Genomic DNA, 13,559 nt, shown 5'->3' on the forward strand with positions numbered 1-13,559 from the left:
TGCTAATACAAGGACTGCCACTCTGCTGGACTATTGCTCTGAAGGGACATCTACCCTGCTGTGCTGACCTGCTACCCTCTTGCCTGGGTGAGATGGACTAGACCTGCATCTCTTCAACCCAGAATAACTCTAAGGGCTAGTTGGCTGGTCTCCTGATCTGAAGCCTCAGGGACACAACATACTTCCAACAACCTTGCACCTGGACTCTGCCATCTGTAATCCTACCCTGCCAAGTGGTGCCACCCCAATCCTGGACTCTTGAAAATGGACTTAGGGTGCTCTGCCAGCCTCGGAGGATGCAGTGGAAGTGATGTATCTCCTCTGCTGCGTGACGCAACCCCGAGCCGAACTGATGCATCTCCGTTGATGTGTTGATTGGACCCGTTGCAAAGACCCACATCGACTCTGCCCTTAACGTCTTCAGAACCACCACTGTGTGGCACATCCTCATGCAGGCCCTTGCATTTCTTTCTGACGGCAGCCTCTACGACGATGCTGGACTTCACATCACAGCCTCACAGCACTTTGGGAACCAACACAATATGCCACAAATGTGCACTGCATCCTCAACGTCCGACTTTGCATTGCAAGCCCAGTCAACGGGATCCTCACGTCGAAGCATCGCCGTTCATGGGATTAAAGTGTGGGGCCTGACAGCAACAAAAGAGCTGATTTGGACAGATCCCCTGCAGAAACACTATATCCCCAGTCAGCAAAGAAGTTGTGTGTGTGTTAAGAGGGGGAGTCTTAGTAGCTAAAAATGCAGCTTTCATATTTAAATTCTGCTCTAAGGGACCAAAATGGCATTCCCTTCCAGGCAATTAAAAGCAAAATAGCAAATCCATCAAAATATCTTAGAATTCTGTCTCAGGCCCCTTAAATCTCTTTTGAGAGCAAACTCGCTGGATACTAATCTAGGGAGTCCCAAGATGGAGGCGAGATTGCCCATGTACTTACATCAAGCCCAAATGGAAGCATTAACTGTTGTGTTATGAGACCCACTTGAGATGACACCACTGTTCACTGGGAGGAAACATTCATTTTGCAGCATTCCTCACTCTTGTGAAAACCCCAAAGCACAGATGAATGCTCACCAATACAGATGGAATGTCCAGAGACTAGAATTGGAGAAGGTTGACATAGATGAAATCACAGACCCCAGGGAAGACAGTATATACCAATAATGGAGCCTGGGAGAGTCCTATTCTGTGAAGCATTTTTTCCTAGCTTTCGAAGACCCCTGAGAGACCTACTTACTCTGCCGGTAAAAATAATCCTTCACTAGAAAATCAGAAGAAGAAAAAGTGTGCATCATCACTTGAGACCTGCTAGAACACCAGAAACAAGGATCAAAGTATGTACATATCACTCAAAAAGACACTTTGCATAAAAGATGGACTTGTAGTGAAACAACTACTACTGGAAAGGATGTTATATTTAAGGTTTACTTTTGCTGCACTTGTTTAATTTCCATTCCACTAAAGCATCTTGTAGTGTGTGGCACTCAACTTGGAATCTGCATCCATGTGAAATAGAAACTATACAAGATACATGAGCGAAGATGCTGATCCTGGAAGTGATTAAGTCCATAGATGAGTCTACTGGTCCTTTGTTCTAGGGAAGGTTGGACTAAACTTTGTTTGTGTTGTACCTATTGGAGTCTCAAAGCAGTGATTAAAATTGGTGCCTATTCAATTTCTTTAGATCTAGAAAACATTTGACACTTGTTTCAACCTCAGATGTGGCTACTAGCTGATGGCTCTGACCGCGGGGACACAACTATGTTCTCCGCACTGCCGGATCTCTGCTAACACTGTGTATTATTCTTTTAGCTAAAGGATGCCCCCACAAAATTCCAGAAGCTGGTGAATTAAATCCAGGTTTGTTAGGGTAGCTACTGTTTTACAAACTTAGATTTAAATACAGCTGATGGACTGGCTGAAAGGAACACTTAAGGCACCTCCTGGGGTGCTGCAGAATGCTAGGTGTTACAACAAACAAATGATGGACGGAATGCTGACAATACAGACATTCTCCCCCAGTCAAGAGATCTGGGTTAAATCCATCGTTCTTTTGCCCACTACGCCACCCCAGTTCAGACATGGCCATATGCAAATCAGTCTTGACCCTGTGCCTCATGGGAACAGTCCAGCCCGAACTGCCAAGCCATGTCTTCCCTGGACCGGAATCAAGCATCCTAGGACCGGTTTCTGGCTATCAGCCGTCATCAGCCAGGATAGCTTGACTCCAGTGGCGTAGTGAGCACGGGACCCACGTCTGGGCATACCCATCCCACTTAGGGCGAAAAGCGTTACAACAAACAAATGATGGACGGAATGCTGACAATGCAAACATTCTCCCCCAGTCAAGAGATCTGGGTTAAATCCATCGTTCTTTTGCCCACTACGCCACCCCAGTTCAGACATGGCCATATGCAAATCAGTCTTGACCCTGTGCCTCATGGGAACAGTCCAGCCCAAACTGCCAAGCCATGTCTTCCCTGGACCGGAATCAAGCATCCTAGGACCGGTTTCTGGCTATCAGCCGTCATCAGCCAGGATAGCTTGACTCCAGTGGCGTAGTGAGCACTGGACCCACGTCTGGGCATACCCATCCCACTTAGGGCGAAAAGCGTTACAACAAACAAATGATGGACGGAATGCTGACAATGCACACATTCTCCCCCAGTCAAGAGATCTGGGTTAAACGATGGATTTAGGCCCAGATCACTGTACTGGGGTGAATGTATGACATTGTTCTGCATTCTGTCCATCATTTGTTATTTTTGCATTTGTCACCCCGAGTGGGAAGGGTATGCTCAGACGTGAGTCCCTTGCTCTCCATGCCACTGGAATCAAGCTATCCTGGCTGACGAGGGCTGAAAGCCCGAAACCGGTCCTAGGATGCTTGTTTCCAGTCCAGGGAGGACCTGGCTTGGCAGTTCGGGCTGGACTGTTCCCATGGGGCACAGGGTCAAGACTGATTTGCATATGGCTGGGTTCAAACTGGAATGGCATGGTGAGCAAAAAAACTATGGATTTAGGCCCAGATCTCTGTACTGGGGTGAATGTATGACTTTGTTCTGCATTCTGTCCATCATTTGTTATTTTTGCATTTGTCTGGCCACTGGGGCACCCACCACGCCAGGAACTCAGAGGTACTGGGTATCAGAAATACTTGTAACAAACTTTGTGAGGGATGCCAATTTTGGACCCAGTCTACCCACTTCATCTAAACTTTCATTTTGGTACACTTTTGGATTAGTTATCCTGTGATATCCCCCTCTTCCCTGCCCCAGGATTTGACTCAGGTTAGCAAACAGATACTTTACTGATGGCCACACACACACAAGCCTTGTTTTGTGGTTTGTCTTTTGACCAGGGCATTAAAATACAAACAGTAATATTTTTCAAAGCCTAACATGTTCCTACCAGTGCCTGGTGTTCCTAACGGACCACGGTCATAGCAGTATAGCTTTCAACCTTAGGACTAAATAAGTGATTTATCAGCTAAAGCATTTGAACTTGTACCTAGGCACACTAAGATGCTTACACCATAAGGCTTATTTTGTTTTGCATTACTTTAATTGCTCTAATGCTTCTTAAAGCAGATTAGAACATTGGAATGTTGGGAGCTCCATTGTAGACAATGGAGTGCTCCCTGCTTCTATGGGCCGGTAAAGGCCCGCAGAGCAACATTCCAATGTTTTACAAAAGCCTCTCGAACCTCGAGGGGATTTAAATCCCCTCAAGCTTCGAGAAGTCTTTGTTTAATTTGTTAGAACATTCTGCCCTCTAGTGGCAGAATGTTCTAATAGCCTTATAGCCCTTCGTAGCAGGGCTATACCGCTATTAAAGTCCTGCTGCCTTGTTAAAGTCCCTCGCCTTCGGCTCGAGCATTTAACGCTGCAGCGGGCCTTTAGTAGCCGGTATAGCCCGCTACGGTGGGCTATAAGGCTATATTCTGTTGCATTCCTTCTGTAAGTAAAACTACTACCTAGACATTGACATTCATTGTGTGTGTGTCATACTGTACCTGTTCCTAAACCTACTACCTCCTCCTAGAGCGAGTCTTGATTCCTAGTACACCTACTGCTGGTGGGATAAGTAGAGAAAGGACTTATTGGCTAACCAATTGCAGAGCTGGGGACATTAGAGAGAAATATTATCCACCAAGGATACTGTACCTTAAACCCAACATTTCCATGGACCTGGAGAAAAGGCATGATACCTTATATTTCAATTACTGCTAGCATTCACAAGCTCCTATGAGCGTTATGATCGGACTTGTTCACTCTTTGGCAGGGGTTTCTTCTAACAATATTGAGATAGCCTTCACATTTATGTCCTTAACAGAATCAAGATGTTTCTTTACCACTGGCTGGAATTTTCTGCATTCTATGTCTGGACACTACAACTAGTATTGTGGTTTACTGACCACCAAAAAAAGATAGCTAACTAATGGATCAATAGTAAAACTTCTTGACCATTCAAAAACTTTCAGGATGTCTTCTAACCTTGGTTTTGACATTGGGTTCTTGCAGATTAAGTTCTAATGCAAATTCTGTTGATACATGTTTGCTGCAACCGCTGGTAAGCATATCTACATTACCAGTTTATCCATCTTTACCCTTAATAATTGAACATCCTGCCATCAGAATTGTAGTAGAGAATATTGAATCCAAAATATTGACGGGACAGAATATCGTTACCACCATATTGAGGGACAAAATATTGAAAGCTAAGAGCACATAGGCTGTTAAGGATTTTCTATTCTTAGCTCCCTATCTATGTACTTTGAAGATGTATATCATCAAGGCATGTAGATGTGGAGTTAAAAATAGTAAATCCTAAGCACCCTATGTGCACTGATCTTTTGATATTTTGTCCCTCGATACTGTTGAAACAATATTCTGTCCTGTCTGGCTTTGGGATTTGATATTCTGAGTCTACACCACCATCATTGCCAATGTTTCCAGCAACTAGTATCAATCAAAATATCCGCAAATATGCCTGATGTAGCCTCACTAAACAGCTCAATAGTTTCTGGCCAAGAATTTAATAATTCATTCACCATCTACTTGTCCCGAAGATGGTATAAATTTGAAGATTTTATTGTCAAATGGCCTTGAACAGATGAGTGTTTTCCTCACTGGCACCCTGGCCATGGAATTGTAACCCTTCAAGATTGCTGGCTTGAAAGCCTGAAAAACGTAACCACCACTTCTATTTCTGAGACGAATTCAGAAACTAAAGTCAATTTGCTTAAAATGAATGATACCTAGCTCCACGCACAAGCTCGTAAAAACATGTGACCCTATGCTTTTTTTTCTCCATGGCTGAAGGACCACAGCAATTTGTTCCCAGAACCACAAATGATCCTTTTGATTTGATACGAAATTTGCCATGTGAGTGTGTTAGGGCGCCTGTGGTAGCTGCCCCTCCAAGTTTCCCTGACACCGAGGGCAACTCATTCCCCAGAATGCAGTCTGTGGACATCTGGGGACTAACTATGACCCTCCTCCGGGCCACCTCCCCACCCCTCTCTAGGATACCAGGCCCATAGGGCAGAAGAAGCCCTGCCCATGGCTGGAGCTACCCCACACACCTGGCCGGCGTACTGCTCTGGGGAAACTAGCCTTTCGACTAACCTGGTCCGGCTAACCCCGGTGTAGCTCAGAGTAGTGACTGGGACCCCATTCACTGTCACCTGGTGTAAGTGACGACTTCCACCCTCAGGGATCACCAACTCACCCTCCAAGTCTGCCTCCCAATTAAGGGAGATCCCAGCAGGGTCTATGACCTGCCCCTGGGGACTACTAACCATGATGGCCACATTGGCCACCCCTGCACAGGTCCCACCAGTGGGTGGTTTCTTAGGACAGACCGAGCCCCCCGACTTGTGTTCTACCTGAGAACAATCAAAGCAGCGGGGTTGGAAATGGGGTGCCCTGGGCCACCGGCGACCAGAAACTCCCCGTTTCTCAGAAGGGGCATGGGAAACCTTACCTCCCCACTTAGCCTAGGATTGTCTGTGTCTCCCTCGACCTGGATCCTGAATCACCCTTCTTGGGATCACTCTCGGGTACCTTCTTTTGGACCCTGGTGCTGACAGAGTCCGCCTCTATACCAAGCTCCTTGTGAACAGTCAGCCTTCTATCAACCAGGTGTTGGTGCAGATCTGGAAAACAAAAACTGAACAGGTGGTCTTGTGCAATCAAATTATATGGACCCTAGTAATCCTTTACCTCATTGCCCGTCGCCCCACCATCCAGCGCCTTGCAAGGGAATCACATGCCAGGGCTTCCGTGCCTGCTAGACGTCTGGGGTTCATTTACGGTGCACTGCAGGCTTATCAGGGTCCTGCAATCCACATAACAGTAGATCCCAATATTTTTGGGGGAAATGAAAAAATATGATTGCATCCAGGGACCACTAACTGGCTTAAAAGCATTGCTAGAATTAGGGGGTTCCCGGGAGGGTCGACTAGTGTCGATTTCCGATGATTGGTGCAACAGGGTTGTTAATCGAAACACGGGATTCTGAAAAGGTTACCGAACGTTTGTACTCTTGAAAGTCAACATAGCCTTGAAAAAGTCCTAGAGGGCGAAGCAATTGTCTGCTGCTTCTTTTTCAATAATGATGTACTCGTATTAATTCATCAATTAAGAGGACAGTGTATCACTCATACTCGGACTGGATTTTCTTACCAAGGACTGGGGATTAGAAAAGGGAAAAAAAATACTGCAATGTGTGTGCTTCGGTGCCATGGTTGTGTTACTTAACGGAGTCCATAAAGATCTGTCAGCCCAGGTACCACGTGCTGGCATTTCTTGAATACCCTCGCAAGTCGCCATCAGAACTGCTTGAATAAAAATTAAGTAATTCCGAGCAAAGGCAGCCAGTAATTTGGACCCCCTCCACAGAGAACTAGTTAGTAATTTGACTGCAAAGAAACCGACCAGCCAGTGTGTAAACTTGATTCATGTTGAAACATGTTTCTGTCTATATGGCTAAAGTTGAAATGTTTCTGCATTGTGCACCACCCCTGATTTTCATGCATCTTTCTTATACGAATTGCCATAAAATGCACATGTATTCCAATCTGTGTCGACCAGCTATCCTGGAGTGTCTTCCTTTATATGATGAGGGATGGTAGAATTCTCCCTGCAAGACATTTCTTTTGTCTAAATACTGGCTCTTGATTCTGTGCAAGGCTCTGTAATGCAGAGTGCAGGATCAAATTAGGAGGAAGGTGACCAGTCTATTCATTAAGAGCTACTCCTGCCTCTCTTGAGCACAGCCCAGTCTTCATTCAGATTAACCGAATCTTTTCAGATGGAGGATTGTGGGTTGCATTTGGTGTGCTGTGAATCCTAAGGAGTACATCATTTTTGTATTGGCTTACATGATACAATCTCATATTTTACAAAAAACACTTCTCTCGTGAAGGGCCGTGAACAGATCAACAACCAGTTCTTTCTAGGCCACGAAAATCGTGTTTTGCAAACAATTACCACTCTTGCTCACAGAGTTCTTGCCTCAGGGTTTGCAGAAGCACCACAGCTGATGATAGACTGATGGTTTGTATGTTAAAGTCACTCCACTGTCCCCACGCGTCCACTTATCACCAGTGAGTTGCAGGCACCTGCTGCATAACTTAACAATAGAAACTACCAGTAATGCATCTGTGAAGTCTGTCATTGATCACGAATCTAATTTGTTAATCATGTCCCTTGGCATTCCTCTATCTAACGTTTGTACCTGAATAAAGGTCTTCGAACTGCTCTGGGATGCTTTCTTGCCTTTTTGTTTATGGCTGGACATTGTGCGATCCTTGACTGGCTCCTTCGGCTCCCTCACGTTCTGGTAGAAACGTGTCATGTCACAGAGTCTCTCTTGGAACACACAGTTCGAACGACCCAGTGATCTGCTGCTATTTTGTCACTTTTTCATAAGGTATTCAGTATTCTTCCCTCTTTTCTTACAAAGAAAATAGGGGTAAGGCTCATTTACAGTGGGAGAAGTACTCTAATCTCTGAAATCACCTTCCTTTGCCTTTTTGAGTCCATTCCTGCAACTGGTATTACCTTCTGAAACCCAGATACCTATAAACCTGGGAGTCTTGGTAATAACACCTCAATGAGTGGATAAGCCAAAAAAGTGATTCAAGAAATAATTCTTTGACGGCGTGATCCTTGTTGCTGCATTGAAGGTTTTGACATACTTTACATATCTCTTTAATGGACTTGTCTCCAAAGAGCTACCCTGTTCTACTAGACCAGCTTTCTTCCCAGGCAGTTCGACGATTGTTGGTTCTACCTGGGGAATAATGCTTCTTTACCTCTCTACAGATAAGGTTTAATTTGCATTACTTTCCTCTCCAGAATCACGTTATTGGCTGCCTCCAAGTTGAGGATTTTATCCCAGCGGAGCTTAAAGGAACTTTTTGATAAATTTCCGGAGCAGCCATCACCTGTTGTATGTAGGGGCAGAAGCGTACATCAGTAGCAGTTAACTGGTGTATTTGTGATCAAGCAGCATCATGTCTGCAAATTCTTTTGCTCCATGTGACCATCCAAGTTTGAGCTCAGTTGTGGCAACTGTTATTGCTGTGGTTGCAATTGTGATCACTGCTCTTGTCTCTGCGTTGGTGGCAGCTGTGCTTACTGCTGTTGCATCAGTTGTGGGTGCTGCTCTGGTGCGACTGTGGTCCATGCTGTGTTGCTAAATGTGGTTTCTGCTCTAGATCCTGCTGTAGATGTGCATCTGTGTCACAGAGAGCACCTTTGTCATTGTGCACCTTTGTTAGAGGCAGCATTTGGGTCTAGAAAGCTCTGTTGTGCAATCCTGGATAGGTACTAATTTTTTTGTGCCTTCGCTAATGCAAAATCCCAGTTCAAACATCGACACTGAAAGACCTTCTCTGTGTTCTTTTTAGGACTCGCTGAGTCAGCGTGCATGCGCTGCTCTGCGAGACATTTAGTAGGTGAGTTTTCAAAGTGCCACTGGCTGGTCTAGTGCTTGCGTTCACGCGAGCGTGCACGCGCGCAGCCGGCCGCCATCTGTCTTTCACGGGTCATTAGCACCGTGATGACTTTCACTTTCGCAAAAGTAAAGAAATAGAAAAAACATCCATTTCTTTACTTTTGCTATAATCGCGGCACCCGCGCTTTACTTTGAACATTAAAAGTAAAGCGCGGGTGCCGCGATTATAGCAAAAGTAAAGAAATAGAAAAAAACATCTATTTCTTTACTTTTACTATAATCGCGGCACCCGCGCTTTACTTTTAATGTTAAAAGTAAAGCGCCGGTGCCGCGATGCTTGTTGTAGCTTTATATCCCCCACCTGGTCTACTATTTCTCCCCCGCTTCACTTTTTTGCGTTTGTCACGCGCAGTAGTTTGCTGCCAGTGCTTGTTTCCTCGTGGAACGTGACTTTAAGGGGGGTCGAATTCGTATAAAACACTGTTGTCTCGTCATGAGAAAACTGTAAGGTCGAAAGCAAGGAAATAAAAAAATGGGGAAAAGTGTTTCTCTGGTATGATTCTGTTGTAATTGTTCTATTCTTTCTTATTTGCCTTTCTGGTCGTGCTTATAATTTCCTATATCCTTTGCTGCCGCTCTTGGGCTGGAACCGTGAGGTAAGGCCTATCCCACCTGCCAGGAAGGGGGAGGTTTGGGGCATAAATACTTCACACCCCTGTTACGAATGGGACTGGCCTTATTTATCCCATCTGCCGAGCCCAGCCCAATAGGTGCGTGCTTTGACTATCTCGCAGAGAGGTGGTGCCCAAGTGGCTCACTGTTACATACAGGATGGTTTAAATACATCTTTTTTTTTTTTGCAGTTTTATAAAGCGCGAACTCGACCCGAAGGTATCTGAGCGCTTTACAGGAGCACCGAATGTGTTTCAAACGGACACATTCATTTTTAGGGACAGGGAGATTAAGTGATGTTTGAGCCTCCCCCCAGACTCGAACGTGGTTCCCCAGCCGTTAAGCCACACCCTCTCTTCAACCATTTTACCATAAGCAAAGAGTTCTTGCAACTAGCAACGTGTAACGTGTAGAATGAGAATGGGAGAATCTCAATATATGGATGTAGTATGCAATGAAGGCAAAGTGTCAAAGTTAAACCGAGCATATTGACAATAGGGAGAAAAACATCACAAATTACACAAAATACTTCTACAAATGGCAATAATACGTATCCCTTATTAGACCCTTGGAATGTTAGGATTTCCTTTGATGATAGTACAGTGGTGGACAGACAATGGGGGCTGGTTTAGGCCTTCTGCACCAACATTCCAACGCAAGTCGCAGTATTTCTCCCTGCTTAATTTACGGCATTCCACACTTTAATGGTGGGATTTTCTAACAGCATTATAGGGCTAAGCATTTTGTTAAAATCCCTCTCTCTCATTATGGACTCTCTCCTGCAGCCTACGATTTAGAGGGGAAGGCATTTTACAACCCGTGTAGTCCTCGAAAATGAGCTATAATAGGATGCAGAAACAAACTTGAATGCAAGTTACAGTAGAAATGAAGTGAAATGCAAACCTTCATTTAGATTGATTGATTGACAGAGATGAATCTGGAATAATTCTTTAGGATTCATCAACGTGTGCTTGTTGGAAATATATAGACGAACCAGTCAATTGGGGTGATGTAAATACATTTGGTTTTGAAGGGACTGGTTGATCCGGATGGGTTGTCCAAATTTGATTTTCTGACATTTGAGAATATGATTTTCAAGGGCCTTGAGACAATCTTCACTTTCCCACCATGGTTTGAGCCGACTGGAATGCATCTTTTATTTGAAACCAGTAAGTGCACTCTTAAGAAGAGGAAGCATAAACATATTTTCTTTATCCGCCTTACCCTTATATATGAAACCACTAATTACTTTCTAATTGAAGTAATTCCAATGGATAGCAAAGCAGTTTTCTTTTCTTTATCAAAGAGTATTCAGTTTTAGTAAGATCAGTGACACATTCTATGGTTTATATGCCCATCATTAATAACACCACTGTGGGTGTTCCCTCATCTTCAGAGTTTCAATTGGGAGCCACGGTGGCAGGAGGGGAAGTAGTTTTCAAAATCCAGCTTTGGCTGCAGAAGTCATATGTGGAGGCAAAATGTGGTTAATAGTATTATGGTCCACTCATTTTATAAGTAATAAGTATACTTGAAAAGCACCAAAGTAAAACAAGGAGCCTACATTTAATCTGAATAATAATAATAGTAATGTGCAGATTATAATGTACCATATTGTGACTGTTCTCCAGTAAATGAAAAGTGCGAGATGTCACATTCACATTAGAACATACCAATTATATTCACAGTGGAAGAATACCTGCCATACATGAGTGCTAGCAGCCGTGGCCTGTGCAGGTAAGGGTGAGGGGGCCGGGTTGGGACGGGGGGGGGGGGGGGTAATCGACAGACGACCACTAGGGAAAATTAAATTATTAATTCATTTTCCTTCGTCGTTCGTCGAAATCTCCCCCCATCCGGCCCCAACGCCCTACTGCTCTTACCTGCACGGGCCGCGAGTGCTAACCATGGAAACAAGCATTGGCATAGCCAATAGATCTCGCCTGTGGGACCTTATAAGTTTTTAGCCATGCAACAGTTGATGTTGTTGCACCAAGGATATTGTGCTGCATAACTAAATGCTTATAAGGTCCCAAAAGCGAGACCTATTGGCTATGCCAATGCTTGTTCTTTTTATCATCGCGAGTTCTGGCAGAGAGCTAAAGCTCTCTCTAGCTAGACTTAAATAAATGGACATTAAATTAGAACTGAGGAATAAAATATTTTGGGCTGTCATTATGGAAATGAAAACTCGACCTCTGAATGATGAAAGATTGAGTCCACCTTTTCAGTATGTACGCATGACCTTCTACTGTCACTCAGATTTCCACTGCAAAATAAGCATTCCACTGCGCTAACTTCAGGAATGCAGAAGCAATTGGGCTGTTGAGCTGGAGAGGCGGGCACTCTAGAAGATGTAAAACTGGAAAAAAGTTCAGTTGCTAACTGCTAAAGCAATCCTATGTGCCGAGTTTGGTTTATAATGTTTGAAAGACGTGCTTTTGTATGTGCATTCTGGGCTCTGAAGAGGTGGTCCAAGAATAAGTAGTGTATTGCATTATTAGTAGGTCCTCTTAATCAGTGTGCCTTAGTGCGTATGTCACTTTTTCATGTGAAATGCTGTATCATTTATAGTTAAATGTAGGCAAATTGTGTTATGAACATTACACAATCGAGGTAATAACTGTGTGGTTCTCTCAGCTACTCCTGTCTTTTAAGCCTTCTGCACTGTGCAAGCGGACCTTGGTAGCTCGTAGTTTATAATAAGAAAAACAAAAAGGCACTTCCCAGAATGTAAAGCGTCAGTGGGTAATAAGTTAGGAATGGCTAGATGTGTCACACATGACATGTTTGCCTCTTGCCCTGTGTGCACATAGCCGGTGGGTGAGGATTTGGCTGGTAGTGATATTGAGGGCGAAGGACATTTCAGCTCAACAGGTCTGTCAGTTGTTGGGCATGTTCTCCAAAAGTGGCTGGGTGGGCCAGCAGACGTAAAACTTGTGGATAACTGTCACACCGCCCTGAGCCATGAGGCGCACCTTTACCCAGCAGCACTTTGCATGCTCACTCTTGCAGACCTATATCAAAAGGGGGATAAAAACCTGGTCTTGGACCTCCGAATGTATTTATATTTATGTGTGGCGCACGAACCTAGCATGCAACTCTTTAGGGCCCTGTCGGGGAGGAGGGTGGTCAGTGTAGGCCGAGAAGGCTGGACTTGGGGAAATGTGAATGCTGCGTGCTCAAGGAGTAGCAGTAATTAGAGGCGATTAGGAGAGGCAGTGGGTGCAAGCTTTGCATCCCAACATAGGAGAAGATGGGGAGATGAATGCGGGAATGGAAAGTAAGAATGAGAACTAGAGAGAGAGGGAATGGCCAGGGAGGCATGACAAATCACAGAATCCAAAGTAATTTGGACTTTAAAAAAATTAAAACAACCTAGGGCTGACTAAAGAGGACTCATGGCATGAGAGGTAGTGTGCAATGCATTATATAGTCAGTACTCATTTTGTAGCATTAACGTAGGATATTGGCACTGGCGAAAGAATAGGATAAAATGGGACTTAAACTGTCAGTCCATGGCTAAGCACTGAAGGATGACGAGGATTGATGAGTTACTGAGAGGCTGATGACTTTGAGATCTATGACAAGGAAATTTTAGAGGACAGTGCAAGAGAAAAGTTTTTGCCTATAGTCCATGGGATGGCTAGTGAGGGACACCCATTAACGCTCATCATCCACCATGAGCACGCTATCCAGTCCATCAATTCATCAATCTGTAAATGTGCCATCATCCACTGATCTACTCGCTATCCATGAACTTGCATTCATTCATCCTTCCCCAGCCCATCAAATCATGCATACATTTTCCATCTATAGATCCACTCTTCACGCATCTGTCCGCTTTCTACGCACTTTTCAGCTTTAACAGCTCCATTTAGCTGCCCATCTGATGGGTAG

General features: G+C 44.5%; 1 protein-coding gene across 2 annotated transcripts in view; it reads left to right on the plus strand.

Annotated features, from left to right (window-relative positions):
* SESTD1 (SEC14 and spectrin domain containing 1) overlaps window positions 1-13,559 on the plus strand; it is a 422,952-nt gene that overhangs the window by 31,170 nt on the left and 378,223 nt on the right. The window lies entirely within an intron of this gene.

The sequence above is a fragment of the Triturus cristatus genome, chromosome 3_1 (genome assembly GCF_964204655.1).
Source record: "Triturus cristatus chromosome 3_1, aTriCri1.1, whole genome shotgun sequence".
NCBI lineage: Eukaryota > Metazoa > Chordata > Amphibia > Caudata > Salamandridae > Triturus > Triturus cristatus.